Below are 12900 nucleotides of genomic sequence, written 5' to 3' on the forward strand. Positions count from 1 at the left end.
ATCCAAACAAGCCCCAAGCTGCTCCAGGGCCTCCACCCATCGCCCCTCGATCCACATCATCCAGTGAACCGTCGTCCCTCTCCTTGCCCAGCCACCATGCTGGCCTTGTGCCCCGGGGGCGTTTCACACAGCCGACCTTGAGGATGAAGAAAGGTAAGACCTTGGTTCCTCTTACCAGCCCTTTGTACTTTGCGTCGACCTCCACCAACTTCACTCTCCAGTTCTCCAGTCCTCGGGGACAAGCAGGGTCCGGGCTCGGTAGATTCCTTCTCAATAACGGGCTTCTTTTGGTCTCGGCTCAAAATCGGTTTGTGGTAACACAGGGCATGCAACTATCTTAAGGGTGCTCCGTAAATGCTTTTGTAAGATTGTACTCTTCAAAATATGCATCCCCCATTTGAGGCAAAGACCTTTGACTTTCAGAACTGCTGAAGCTTTAAAAGTGCAATTCCAGGTGAGTTACAATGGAAAATCACCAATCTGTTTCTCACCGCATGATGAATGCAAAGGGTTTGGAGAGGGTGCAGAAGAGGTTCCCCAGGATGTTACTTGGATAAGAGGGTATTAGCTACGAGGAGTGGCTGGAAAACCTTGATTGTTTTCCCTAGAGCGTTGGAGGGTGAGAGGAGACCTGATTTTCCTCAGAAGCTTCCTGACCTGCTGAGCATTTCCAGAATTCTCTGCTTTTATTTTACTGAAGGTTCAACGGAATTCTTTCCAGTTCTTCCATAGATTTAACATTTTCTCAAAGGAGAATGCAACGAAGGACAGACTAATGTTTGGATTAATTGAATCCAAATTTAATGAATTATTGAAATAAATATGCAGAAGGATTAACATAAGAACCAACTACTTGTTGGTAAACAGTGACAACATTCCATTCAATAGCTAATGGACATTAATTTGAAATAAATGTGCTGGCTAATTTAACCTTCATGGCTTTTGCTTAAATTTTTGTTCCAGACATATTTATTGTTTATGCAAATTTTTAAACTCTGTGAAAGAATGCGCATACAAGGTCACTGAATTTGGAATGACCTGGATAAGCTGAAGCTTTTTACCCTGGAGTGAAGGAGGCTGAGGGGTGACCTTAAATCATGAGGGGCATGGAGAAGATGAATGGTCACAGTCTTTTTCTCAGGGTATGGGGATGCAAAACCAGAGGGCACAGACTTGCGATAAGAGGGGGAAAGATTTAAAAGGCATCTGAGGGGCAACCTTTTCACTCAGAAGATGGTGGGTATATGGAAGGAGCTGCCAGAGGAACTAATTGAGGCAGGTACTATAACAATATTTAAAAGACATTTGGATGGATAAGTAGGAAAGAAAACTGCAGATGCTGGTTTAAATCGAAGGTAGACACAAAATGCTGGAGTAACTCAGCGAGTCAGGCAGCATCTCTGGAGAGGAAGGAATGGAAGACTGAAGGAGGGTCTCGACCCGAAACGTCACTCATTCCTTCTCTCCAGAGATGCTGCCTGACCCGCTGAATTACTCCAGCATTTTGTGTCAGTCTGAAGAAGGGTCTCGACCCGAAACGTCACCCATTCCTTCTCTCCAGAGATGCTGCCTGACCCGCTGAGTTACTCCAGTATTTTGTGTCTACTTTGGATGGATAAAAATTGTTGCTCAAGTAGGCAACTTGGTCAGCAGGGGCAAGTTGGTCCGAAGGGTCTGTTTGCAGGTTATATAACACCACAACTATGAAATAGAGGCAAGGTTGCTGAATTTATTTCAGGTGGTAAATTTCAAGATACAAAGGCGTCAAGAGGTGTGAAAGAAAAAGAGAATATGACACTGAGGTAGATGTTCACCATCATTGCTCCGAATAGCAGAGGCACTGATATTAGGGTGGCATCATGGCGCAGCATTAGAGTTGCTGCCTTACAGCACCAGAGACCTGGTTCTATCCTGCGGTAGACACAAAATGCTGGACTAACTCAGCGGGACAGGCAGCATCTTGGGAGAGAAGGAATGGGTGACATTTCGGGTCGAGACCCTTCTTCAGACTGATGTCAGGGAAGTGGGCGGGACAGAGATAGAATGTAGTCGGAGACGGTAAGACTGGTGGGAGAATTGGGAAGGGGGAAGGGATGGAGAGAGAAGGAAAGCAAGGGCTATTTGAAGTTAGAGTTCATACCGCTGGGGTGTAAGCTGCCCAAGCAAAATATGAGGTGCTGTTCCTCCCAATTTGCATTTGGCCTCACTCTGACAATGGAGGAGGCTCTGGACAGAAAGGTCAGATTGGAAATGGGAGGGGGTGTTGAAGTGCTGAGCAACCGGGAGATCAGGTATGTTAAGGTTGACTGAGCGGAGGTGTTCTGCGAAACGATCACCGAGCCTGCGCTTGGTATATACTACCTGTGCCAATATACAGGAGTTGACACCTGGAACAGCGTATACAGTAGATGAGGTTGGAGGAGGTGCAAGTGAACCTCTGCCTAACCTGAAAAGAATATCGGGGTCCTTGGATGGAGTCGAGGGGGGAGGTAAAGGGACAGGTGTTGCATCTCGTGCGGTTGCAGAGGAAAGTACTTGGGGAGGGGATGGTTTGGGTGGGAAGGGACGAGTTGACCAGGGAGTTGCGGAGGGAACGGTTTCTGCGAAAACAGAAAGGGGTGGAGATGGGAAGATGTGGCCAGTGGTAGGATTTTGTTGGAGGTGGCAAAAATGTTGGAGGATTATATGCTGTATGCGATGGAAGGTGAGGACAAGGGGGACTCTGTCCTTGTTGCAAAGGGGGGAGGAGGAGCAAGAGCTGAGCTGCGGGATTTCGAGGAGACCCCAGTGAGAGCCTCATCTATAATGGAAGGGGAGAACCCCCGTTTCCTAAAGAATGAGGACATCTCCGATGTCTATCCTGATTTTGGCTGCTGTCTTTATGGAGTTTTCACGTTCTCCCTGGGACCGCGTGGGTTTCCTCCAACATCCCTCCAACATGTTGTGCCCTTTTCATAAGTTCATAAGTTATCGGAGCAGAATTAGGCCATTCGGCCCATCAAGCCTACTCCACAATTCAATTATGGCTGATCTATCTTTCGCTTTCAACCCCATTCCCCTGCCTTTTCCCCCAAACCCATACAAATCAAGAATCAGTCAATCTCCATCTTAATATTATCCAATGACGGGCTTCACAGCCTTCTGTGGCAATGAATTCCACAGATTCACCACCCTTTTGGGTATAAACATTGGAATTCTCCAATTTTAGGGTACTTACCAACCACCCCACCCCCATTTATCTCCCCCACTCCCTTCCATCCACTGACATTACTTCATCTGGCTTCATAATTCCCAATCCTTTAATCCTTATCTCATACTGTACCTTTTGTCTTTTCATCTCTGGCCTCTGACCAGACATTCTGCCTATCAACCCCCCCCCCCCCATCCCCACACCTGTAGCCACCTATCACTCACCAGCCTTTGTCTTGCCCCGCCTCTCTTGCAGCTTTCTTCCCCCCACCACAATCAGTCTGAAAAAGGGTCCAAACTCAAAACGCCTCCAGAGATGCTTCCTGACCCTTTGAGTTACTCCAGTGTGTAGGAAGGAACTGCAGATGCTGGTTTAAACGGATAGACGCAAAAAGCTTCTTCAGACTGAAGAAGGATCTCGACCGAAAATGTCGCCCATTCGTTCTCTCCAGTTACTCCAGTACTTTGTGTCTATCTTTGTAAACCAGCATCCTTGTTCCTTGTTCACCTTGCCATTTTAAGTGCCTGTCTAAATCCCTCCTCAAAAAAAAGGAATTGTATCTGAAACCTTTTATCTCTTTACCTCTCTCCTGATTTTTTCACCCTCTTCTTAAGATCAAGCAGTGTAAGTGCATGGGACGTCATGCTGCAGGCAGATGTCTTGTCAAAGAAGGCGTAGGGTATGCTCGCCTTCATCAGTCGAGGCATCGATTATAAGGCTCAGGAAGTCATATTGTAGCTTTATAAAACTTTGGTTAGGCCGCATTTGGAATATTGTGTGCAGTTCTGGTCATTCTGGATGTGGAGGCCTTGGATAGGGTGCAGATCAGGTTTACCAATGTGCTGCTGAGATTAGAAGATATTATCTACAGGGAGCGGTTGAGCATACCTATCATTTGTCAGCAAAACAAGAAGTGCTGGAGGAACTCAGCGGGTTTGGCAGCCTCTGTGGAGGGAAATGGACAGATCATGCGTTAGGTCCTGACCCTCTGTCCCGCCCCTATTTCTCTTTTCCAGTTTTCTTCCCCCTTTCTCTAAACAGTCTGAAGAAGGGTCCTGACCAGAAACACCATCTGTCCATTCCCTCCACAGATGTCAATAGTCCAGTCCTTTTATTGTCACATATGTTAATTGTTAACACAGTGAAATTATTTTCCTTACAAACAGTTCAGTAGAGTATCACCATTCCCTCGATCCCTGATTAGCAAGTGTACAGGACTAATCTATTCAGCCGCTTGAAGGAGGTGCCATGTTTTGACACCATGTTCAAAGTTATACAGGTAGTTCTTATGACTGGTGCCTGTACCAGGCAAGTCTCTGTGCCAGGGTCAGGACCAGAAATGTCATCTGCCCATTTCTCTCCACAGATGCTGCCTGACCCGCTGAGTTCCTCCAACACTCTGTTTTGCTGGAAACATATCGCCTCTCTTTCATTGTCTTTGGTGCTAAGTGTGGAAACTCCCTCCCTGCCTGCACTGTGGGACACCTTCACCTGATGAACTGCAGGCATTTAAGAATGTGGCTCACCCCACCTTCCACAGGGGGATTACAGATGGGCAATAAACATTGGCCATGCCTGTGACGGCCACAGTCCATAAATTAATAAAACATTTATTTATGATCACCAGTTAAGGTATAAACCTCAGAAAACGCCCTCTTACACTAATGAGGGATCTCCTTAGTTTTAATGCAAACTATTCTGAAGTAATTCTCAATGACGCTTTATGGGCTAATTACTTTATGGCATTCAGCTTCAAAGATTTTTATGTGCTAATTATCTGGAAACTTACATGGTTTTGAATCTTTTTACTTGACCGCAATTTCACAGCAATTACTGCTGAGGGTCGACCCAGCGTGTATGGAACTCAGATCTCTCTCAGGGATTTTCAAAGCAGTTTTGTGGCAATTTCACCAAGAATTTCTAAGGCACTGTTGGAATAATTTAAACCAAGGACACCTGTTTCCTTGGGTGCATGAGGATATTGAGCTGCTCCTATAAACAAGAGAAACACAATGATAAGCCCCCGTGTAATGCCATTAAGACAGACCACCTGGTCACATTGGGTATCTCGAGGAGAGCTTCGTCCTCTGTTTGAAGTCTAAAGAAGAGCTCCGACCTGAAATGTCACTTATTCTTTTTCTCCAGAGATGCTGCCTGACCCACTGAGTTACTCCAGCATATTGTTCCCATCTTCGATGTGAACCAGCAGTGCTTTCCTACACATTCTTCCTCTGTTCGATTGATTGATTGAAAGCCGCAGCATGGAAACAGGCCCGGTCACAGGGAAAACAAGAGGAAGAATGAAATAATATTTTTCTCCCGGTCACACCTCCAACATCATTTCCCTTGCAATTGAAAAAGTTAATTAACAGCCATATTAGTTGCAATATAATGCTGAAAGAAAGTTTTCAACCTACTCTCATCGACTGCTTATTGAAAGATACAGCATGGAAACAGCCCACCGAGTCCACGTCACCCATCGATCACCCATTCACACTAGTTCTACATTATCCCACTTTCTCTTACACTGGGGGCAATTTATGGCAGCCAATTAACTTATAAACCCACACGTCTTTGGGATTTGGGAGGAAACTGGAGCACCTGGAGGAAACCAAAGTGAGTTTTAGAATTCTGTACTTCAGGGACTAAGATCTATGGAACCTGTGTATCGATGCTGCGATGCTGAGAACTATATTCTTCACTCTATCTTCCCCTTTGTTCTATCCATTGTACTTGAGTTTGACTGGATTGCATTATTGTGTAGTATCCTGATCTGCACAACAGCATGCAAAACAAAGCTTTTCACTATACCTCGGAACATGTACATGTGACAATAAGAAACGTAAACCTGAACTTGGGAAGCTCAGTCGCCTGTACATACTTGGCTGAGATCAATACATCGTTATATTCAAGAGGAATTTGGGGAGAGGCTTTCTGGGAAACAAGGTGGTGGTGAAACAGTCTTGATAATGAAACGAAGAGTGAAGAATTTGTATGACCAACCTCTATTCTGATTTCAAAACACAAAATGCTGGAGGAACTGAGCGGGTCAGGCAGCATCTGTGGATGGAATGCACAAGTGATGTCAGAACCATTCTTCGTCTTCAGACTGAGTGCCAAACCAAAACATCGTTTGACCATTCACTTCCAAATCCTGACCCTAGGAGTTCCTCCAGCACTTTGTGGTTTGCTCCAGGTTCCAGCATCTGCAGTGCCTTCAATTTACTGCTCCGCTGTTTCAATCCTTATTTCTCATGTTGCAGCTTTAACCGTTCACTGCCCAGCAGCTAACACTGTTTAATTGTCACGTGCACCGCAACGGAACACAAAGTTCCTACTTGCAGCCGCAGGCGCAGCAGTAGAGTTGCTGCCTCACAGCGCCAGAGAACCAGGTTCTATCCTGACTGTGGGTGCTGTCTGTACGGAGTTTGTATGTTCTTACTGTGAACGCGTGGGTTTTCTCTGGGTGCTTTGATTTCCTCCCACACTCCAAAGTTGTGCAGATTGGTTAATGGGCTTCTATAAATTGTAAATTGTGCCTAGTGTGTCGGATAGTGCTCGCGTACGGGATGATTGCCCATCGGCACAAACTCGGTGGGCCAAAGGGCCTGTTTCCACACTGTATCTCTAAAGTCTAAAGTCTAAAAGTCTAACAGTCCTGTAAACATAATATATAAATAATATATAATAAACAAAAATAAACAATAAATGATTAAGCACAATATGAGAACAAAAAAAACCTGGAATTCTTTCATGCAACTAAAGACAGTCCATCAAAGTTCATAGCTGAGGTTTGCGTTCAAATGTCTAATGATTGCTGGGAGGAAGCGGTTCTTAGTTTAGTAGAGTTTAGAGATACAGCATGGAAACAGGCCCTTCGGCCCACCGAGCCAATGGCAACCAACGATCACCCATACACCAGCACTATCCTACACACTGGGGACAACTTACAGAAGCCAATTAATCTACAAACCTGCACATCTTTAGAATGTGGGAGGGAAACCGGAGCACTCGGAGAAAGCCCATGCTATCATAGGTAGAATGTACAAACTCCAGACAGACTGCACCCATCGTCAGGATTGAACCTGGGTCTCAACTCTACCGCTGCGCCACTGTGCTGCCCTCTTGTACGTGGGGTTCACATTTTTCAGACTCCTGTACCTTCTTCCCGATGGTAGCAGCAAGATGAGAGTGTGGTCAGGATGGGACTTTGAGGCAGCACCTCCCCTGTCGAGCCCTTCGATGGTGGGCAGGTCAGTACATGGTGCACCAGGAAAGGTCCTGCACTTTCTGTTGTCTCCTTTGTTCCTGGGCATTTAAGTTGCCAAACCAGGTAAGATGCAAAAGAACTAGCAGACAGCTGAACACAGATCTGTAGGAATTAACTGTAGATGATGGTTTACACTGAAGATAAGACACAAAATGCTGGAGTAACTCAGCTATTTAGGCAGCATTCTGAAGAAGGGTCTCGACCCAAAACGTCACCTATTCCTTTTCTCCAGACGCTGCCTGACCCACTGAATTTCTCCAGCATTTTCACAAGTTCATAAGTTATAAGAGTAGAATTAGGCCATTCTGCCCATTGAGTCTACTCCACCATTCAATCATGGCTGATCTCGACCTTCTAATCCCATTTTCCTGCCTTCTCCATAACCCTCTGACTTGGCCTCCACAGTATCCTGAAGAAGGGTCTCGACCCGAGACGTCACCCATTCCTTCTCTCCTGGAATTTAGAAGGATGAGGGGGGATCTTATTGAAACATATAAGATAATTAGGGGATTGGACACATTAGAGGCAGGAAACATGTTCCCAATGTTGGGGGAGTCCAGAACAAGGGGCCACAGTTTAAGAATAAGGGGTAGGCCATTTAGAACGGAGATGAGGAAGAACTTTTTCAGTCAGAGAGTGGTGAAGGTGTGGAATTCTCTGCCTCAGAAGGCAGTGGAGGCCAGTTCGTTGGATGCTTTCAAGAGAGAGCTGGATAGAGCTCTTAAGGATAGCGGAGTGAGGGGGTATGGGGAGAAGGCAGGAACGGGGTACTGATTGAGAGTGATCAGCCATGATCGCATTGAATGGCGGTGCAGGCCCGAAGGGCTGAATGGCCTACTCCTGCACCTATTGTCTATTGTCTATTGTCCTGAGATGCTGCCTGACCTGCTGAGTTACTCCAGCATTTTGTGAATAAATGGCCTCCACAGTCCTCTGTGGCAATGAGTTCCACAGATTAACTACCCTCTGACTAAGTTCCTCCTCACCTCCTTTCTAAAAGAGCGCCCATTAATTCTGAGGCTATGACCTCTCCCCACCAGTGGAAATATCCTTTCCACATCCTTGCATTCTATCTATGCCTTGCATTATTCTGTAAGTTTCAATGAGGTCCCCCCTCAATCTTCGAAACTTCAGCGAGTAGAGGCCCAGTGCCATCAAATGCTCATCATATGCAAAGCCACTCATTTCTGGAATCATTCTTGTGAACCTCCTCTCCCCCAGCATATCCTTCCTCAGATATGGGGCCCAAGTTTGCTCACATTTTGTGACATTTAAGATCCTCAGCCGTGTAAGAACAAAGGAAGACGTAACATGCGGGGTTTGAAAAGGCAAAGAGGGAGATCAGAGGAGACAAGAATAAAGAGAGGCGATGGAAGACAGGGGTGTCGAGAATCTTGAAACAGTCATTATTACAAGTATCTTCTCGCTAATTTGCAGAGGAATTAAGAGTTAGCCCAGTATTACCCTGTTATTTCAGTCACTAAAGCATTCAGCATAATTATAACCTGAGTTTTAATACTCCCCCATGACCTTCCTGTGAGCCCATCAGCCCTTTGCATAAAGATGGGTTGTTAAAAATAGATTTTTTAATAATCTAGGCTATCGCTTTGGTGCTGTGGTGCAGTCTAATCTCTTTGTGTTGTATTTGTTGGGTGAGATGTTAAACCAAAGTCACGCTTGCTCCGTGAATGACGGTTCATGGTGTGTCAGAGTACAGGAGGGAGGTCGATGAGCTGACGGAATCCGGCAGAAGCTCCAAGTGGTCTCCCAGCCAGGCACTGCCCAGGCACAGTGGTGCAGCGGGTAAAGCTGCTGCCTCACAGCGCTGGAGACATGGGTTCGATCATGACCACTGGTACTGTCGTGTGTGACGTTTTCACGTTCATCCTGTGATCGCGTGGGTGTTCTCCGGGTGCTCTGGTTTCCTCCCACAACCCAAAAATGTGCGGGTTTGTAGGTTAATTTTGCACAGTAACCTTCATAGCTCTGCTCCCAGTGCATTTCGCACTGAAACACTTGATTCTTGGCTAAAGTGAATGGTAGAATCTACGGGAGATTGATGGGAAGGTGGAGAGAATGAAAATGGGCTTAATAAGTTAATAAGTCATAAGCTGCGGGAGCTTCGATCGCCCCGATGGATGGTTTGACTGCCCTGACCGCGGGAGAATAAATGAGGAAGTAGATTCAACTTTATTGCCTTCCATCACAGCGAGGAATGTGGGGAATCTGCTGTGGTGGATGTTTATGTTAACTTTTATGTAATTGTGTGTCTTGTTGCCTTTCTTTAGTATGGCTGTACGGTAAATCGAATTTCACTGTACCTTAATTGGTACATATGACAATAAAGTGATCTTTGAACCTTTTAGCAGTGCCCATTCTCAACCCCATTCTCCTGCCTTCTTCCCGTAACCTGACTAATCAAGAACATGTCAATATCCAGTTTAAAAATACCCAATAATGGCCTCCACAGTCTTCTGTAGGGTTTATGTAGGGTTAACACAGACTCGTTAGCCTGAAGGTCCTGTTTCCCTGTTGAACCTCTCTTTGACTATGCTCACAGTCTATTTAACGGGGTACACACAGACAGCAGTCCAGGATCTCTGGACAATTCCTCCCCATGGTCTTGGCTTCCTGCGAATATCCTGCGAATATCCTGCTTAGCAGACTGTGGCCATTGACTCACATGGCTCCCTCAGTACATTATGCAGGACTGAGTTACAAAAGCAGACAACCCTCTGCAGACTGTTTAGCTAGCTCATGGTTTTTCCTAATGTCTCACCCACAGAACGCGTACTCGGGTTGCATCACAGTTTGGTTTGGGCACAGCTCCGCCTAAAACCGCAAGTGGTTACAGAGATTTGTGGATGCAGCCCAGTCCATCACACAGACTCGACTCCCCACCATTGACTCCATCTACACTTCAAGCACCCTTGGAAAAGCATCCAATGTATTCAAAGACTTGTCCCACCCCGGTCATTCCTTCTTCTCCCCGCTCCCATCTGGCAGAAGGTACAGAAGCTTGAAAGTGCGCACCACCAGACCCAGGGAAAGCGTCTTCCCCCCGGCGTGGTTGTTCAGCGGGTGGATTGGGCCCGCATGACTCCCCGGGACACTCCCGCCATGCGCGCAGCTCCCCTTAATGAGAATGATCAATAATAAATAAAAAATGATTGTATGTATCCATATTCATCTAAACCTTTCCCATCCATGTACCTGTCTAAATGTCTTTTAAATATTGTTATAGTACCTGCCGCAACTACCTCCTCTGACAACTCGTTCCATATACCCATCTAAAAGTCTCTTAAATGCTACTATCATATCTGCCTCCACCACCACCCCTGACTGACTGTTCCAGGCACTCACCATACTCTGTGTAAAAAAACGTGCCCCGCACATTTATCTATATACTAAAACTCTTGTTTGTTTGTTTGTTTGTTCCTGAACTACAGCCAAAATGGTACATGATAGCGCGACAATTTTAGGCCCACCTTATTCACCGTCGTCCCTTTGGTGCTAGTGGAAAAAGTTTCATTGAAATCGGTGTTATATTTTTTGTTATTCACATTTTAAAGTTGAAATCTATCTCCTAGGGAGGGAGGGGGAGGGAGGGGGGGTGGAGGGGGGGGAAGGAGGGAAGATAAAGGGGGTTGAGGGGGATGGAGTGGGGGGAGGGGAAGCTGGGGAGGAGGAGGGAGGAGGGAGGAAGGAGGGGGGAAGGGGGAGGGGGAGGGAGGGGGGAAGGAGAAGGGAGAAGAGGGGAGGGGGAGGGAGGGGGGAGGAGAGGGTGCTGCACAAATGCAGGAGAAGTTTAGGCCCAACGGGTCCACTTGGTCTAGTCTCCTTTAAACTCTGCCCCGCTCACCATAAAACTGTGGCCATTTAATCTTTGACATTTCCATCAAAAAGAAAGATTCTGACTGTCTATTCTATTTCTGCCTCCCAAATGTTGCAGACTTCTATCAGGCCTATCTCCAGCGTTCTGGCATAAACAATTCAAGTTTCATTGTCAACCTCAACCCTGATGAAGGGTTTCAGGCCTGAAACTGTATCTAGTTCCACAGTGGCTACCTGTTCTGCTGAGTGTTACAGACAGTTTCTGTATGTATAAATACAAGTGCTGCAGTCTTTTTATGCAGAAACTAATATCTAATCTGTAATTAGGCAATGCAACATTATATTTTCATTCTGATTGCAACATGTGTAGAACCTTTCCCCCCCCAAAATGCAGAAAATACTGGTAACAATCAGTAGGTCAGGCAGCATCCAATGAGAAACAGTAACTTCCTCTTTGCTTTACCTATTGTACTTGAGTTTGAACTGATTGTATCCATGTCTGGTATATCAGATCTGTTTAGATAGCATGCATTTAAAAGGATGAGGGGGGAATCTCATTGAAACCTACTGGATAATGAAAGGCCTACATAGAGTGGATGTAGAGATGTTTCCACTAATGGGAGAGTCTTGGACCAGAGGCCAAAGCCACAGAATTAAAAGGACATACCTTCAGAGCATATTGGCTGGTTGCATTGCGGCCTGTTTGAACGCACAGGAGCGAAAAAGACTGCAAAAAGTTATGAACACTGCCCAGTCCATCATCGGCCCTGAGCTCCCCACCATCGAAGGGATTTATCAGAGTCGCTGCCTCAAAAGGACAGCCAGCATCATCAGAGAACCACACAATCCTGGTCACACACTCGTATCAACCCTGCCATCAGGAAGAAGGTACAGGAGCCTGAAAACTGTAACGTCCAGGTTCAGAAACAGCTTCTTCCCTACAGCCATCAAGCTATTAAACACTACAACCTCAAATAAGCTCTGAACTATAATAGACTATTATTATTATTATTGCACTTCTTTTGTTTGTTTTGTGAGTGTACGTATGTGTGCGCGTGTATGTGTATATATATATATATATATATATATATATATGTGTATATGTGTGTGTATACTTGTATGTGTATATACACACTGAAATTTTTTCTCTCTTGTTTATTGTATTGCTTACAGTGTACTATGTTTACATACTCTGTTGTGCTGCAGCAAGTAAGAATTTCATTGTTCTATCTGGGACATAAGACAATAAAACATTCTTGACTACACATGATTACAATCAAGCCGCCAATAGTGTACAGATGCAGGATAAAGGGAATAACGTTTAGTGTAAGATAAAGTCCAGTAAAGTCTGATTAAAGGTAGTTCGAAGTAGTAAGTAGTAAGATTAGTAAGGGCGTTAAAGGGAGAAGGTACGAGAATGGGGTTGATAGATCGGCATTGATTGAATGGCGAAGTAGACTCCATGGGCTGAATCGCCTAATTCTGCTCCTACAACTAATGAACAAAACAAAGCTTTTCACATGTGACAATATTAAACCTCAACCTTTCCCTTCACTCTACCTGTTTTACTTGAGGTTGACACCAATGCATGTATGTATGGTGTATG

Source organism: Rhinoraja longicauda, chromosome 20, assembly GCF_053455715.1.
Source record: "Rhinoraja longicauda isolate Sanriku21f chromosome 20, sRhiLon1.1, whole genome shotgun sequence".
Classification (NCBI taxonomy): domain Eukaryota; kingdom Metazoa; phylum Chordata; class Chondrichthyes; order Rajiformes; family Arhynchobatidae; genus Rhinoraja; species Rhinoraja longicauda.